This window comes from Psammomys obesus, unplaced genomic scaffold (genome assembly GCF_907164565.1).
Source record: "Psammomys obesus unplaced genomic scaffold, mPsaObe1.curated_primary_1811, whole genome shotgun sequence".
NCBI classification, from domain to species: Eukaryota; Metazoa; Chordata; class Mammalia; order Rodentia; family Muridae; genus Psammomys; species Psammomys obesus.
The window spans coordinates 108,452-111,005 of record NW_026591560.1 but is presented as its reverse complement, the minus strand read 5'-3'; the positions used below and the strand labels follow the sequence as shown (position 1 = coordinate 111,005).

The 2,554-nt window shown below is 48.2% G+C and overlaps 1 pseudogene; it reads left to right on the top strand.

The window, feature by feature from the left end:
• Positions 1 to 344: 344 nt before the first annotated feature.
• Positions 345 to 2,017, top strand: LOC129679448 (pyruvate kinase PKM-like; annotated as a pseudogene).
• Positions 2,018 to 2,554: the final 537 nt, after the last annotated feature.

The window sequence follows — 2,554 nt, the reverse complement described above, 5'->3', positions numbered from 1 at the left end:
AAATTATTTTTTTTTCCACCAGTGGAAGCATTTTCTAATTATCAGATACTGGTTAAAAGAAGGATGAGACCAAAACAAGAAAAGGAAAACATGAACACAGTCAGGCATGCTTATGTGCATATCAGAGAACCATAATAAATTATCCTATCATTTAAGATCATTCTGCTATGACTGGAAATTTGTACAAGAATCTCAGTAACTCTTTACTTGCCATCAATATTCTGTAGCCACCTACTGTTTAAAACGTCATCTCTAGAAATTATATGTTTTGACAGCAGCGGTGCATCCAGACACTGCAAACGTCTGATCTAGGTATTACAGCAGGCTCCAGAGTATGCCCAAGGACCTCAGGAATGATGCTGAAGCCACACAGCGAAGCAGCGACTGCCTTCATTCAGACACAGCAGCTTCATGCAGCCACGGTTGATTTTTTCCTGGAAAACATGTGCCGCCTGGACATTGACTCTGTGCCCATCATGGCCCATAACACTGGCATCATTTGTACCATTGGTCTTGCTTCCTGATCTGTGGCGATGCTGAGGGAGATGATTAAGTCTGGAATGAATTTCTAAATTTCTCACGTGGAACTTATGAGTACCATGCAAAAACCGTCATGACCTTTGGGAAATCACGGAGAGCTTCGCATCTGATCCCATCCTCTACTGGCCTGTTGTAGTGTCTCTGGACACAAAGGGACCTGAGATTCAGACTGGACTCATCAAGAGCAGCGGCACTGCAGAAGTGGACCTGAAAAGGGACCCCACTCTGAAGATCACCTTGGGCAATGCCTGCATGGAAAAGTGTGATGAGAACATCCTGTGGCTGGACTATAACCTCTACAAGGTGGTGGAGGTGGGCAGCAAATCTATGTAAATGATGGGCTCATTTCACTGCAGGTGAAGGAGAAAGGTGCTGACTTCCTGGTGATGTGGAGGATGGTGGCTCTTTGAAGCAAGAAGGGGGTGAACCTCCATGGAGCTGATGTGGACTTCTGTGCCTAGTCAGAAAAGGATGTCCAGGATGTGAAGTTTGGAGTGGAGCAGGATGTACACATGGTGTTTGCATCTTTTATCCTTAAGACATGAGGTTAGGAAGGTCCTGGGAGAGAAGGGCAAGAATAACAAGATCATCAGCAAAGTCGAGAACCATGAAGGTGTCCACAGGTTTGATGAGAATTTGGAAGCCAGTGTTGGGATCATGGTGGCTTAAGACATGAGGTTAGGAAGGTCCTGGGAGAGAAGGGCAAGGATAACAAGATCATCAGCAAAGTTGAGAACCATGAAGGTGTCCACAGGTTTGATGAGAATTTGGAAGCCAATGTTGGGATCATGGTGGCTTGTTTTGACCAATGCACTGAGATTCCTGCAGAGAAGGTCTTCTTGGCTCAGAAGATGATGACTGGAAGATGTAGCTTAGCTGGGAAGCCTGTCATCTGAGCCACACAGATGCTGGGGAGCATGATCAAGAAACTGTGTCCCACCCGTGCTGAGAGCAGTGATGTAACCAGCACAGTCCTGGATGTAGCAGAGTGCATCATGCAGTTGGGAGAAACAGCCAAAGGGGAATACCCCCTGGAGGCTCTTCGCATGCAGCACCTGGTTGCTCATGAGGCAGAGGCTGCCATCTATCACTTGCAGTTATTCGAGGAACTCTGCCGTCTGGCTCCCATTACCAGCGACTCCACAGAAGGGCCATGGAGGCCTCCTTCAAGTGTTGCAGTGGGACCATTATCATGCTCATCAAGTGGCCAAGCACTGCCCTCGTGCTCCCATCATTGCTGTGACATGTAATTCCCAGACAGATCGCCAGGCCCATCTGTACAGTGGTATCTTCCCTGTGCTGTGTAAGGTTGCAGTGCACTAAGCCTGGGCTGAGGATGTTTGACTTTCATGTAGAGACCATGAATGTTGGCAAGGCCAAAGGCTTCTTCAAGAATGGAGATGTGGTCACTGTGATGACTGGCTGGCGCCCTAGCTCTGGCTTCACCAACACTATGCATGTACTGCCTGTGCCTTGATGGCCCTCTGGAGCCCCTAGTCCCCTCTCCCATCTCTTTCATTAGGCCAGCAATGCTTGTAGTGCTCACTCTGGGCCATAGTGTAGCGCTGGTGAGCTGGGACACCTGGGAAAATTCATGCCTCTGAAACCTGGGATAGAGCCCAGCTGTCGATCAAATGGCCCTATCTGAGTCAGGGGTGAAGGAGGAATGCTGAACCAGAAACCCTCTGAGTTTATCACAAAAGGGCAGTAACACCTCTGTGTACTTTGCTCTTGTAGAAAGTTGCCCGGAGAACTTCCAGACCTGGAGTCAGGAGACAGAAAGAGTAGGGGCTTGAGGATATGGGTCCCAAAGTTCCAGAGTAGATAATCTTTGGCCCTGGCTCTCATTTGCTTTCCCAACAGCTTTAGCCTCCCCCACGCCTCCTTGTGCACTCCATTCCGCTGTCACTGCAGATACTCCACTTTCCACCTTCTATTTTGCAGCCTGTTGCTATAGTGCCTACCTGAATGTCAATAAACAGCAGCTGAAGAAAAAAAAAAAAGAAATAGCACG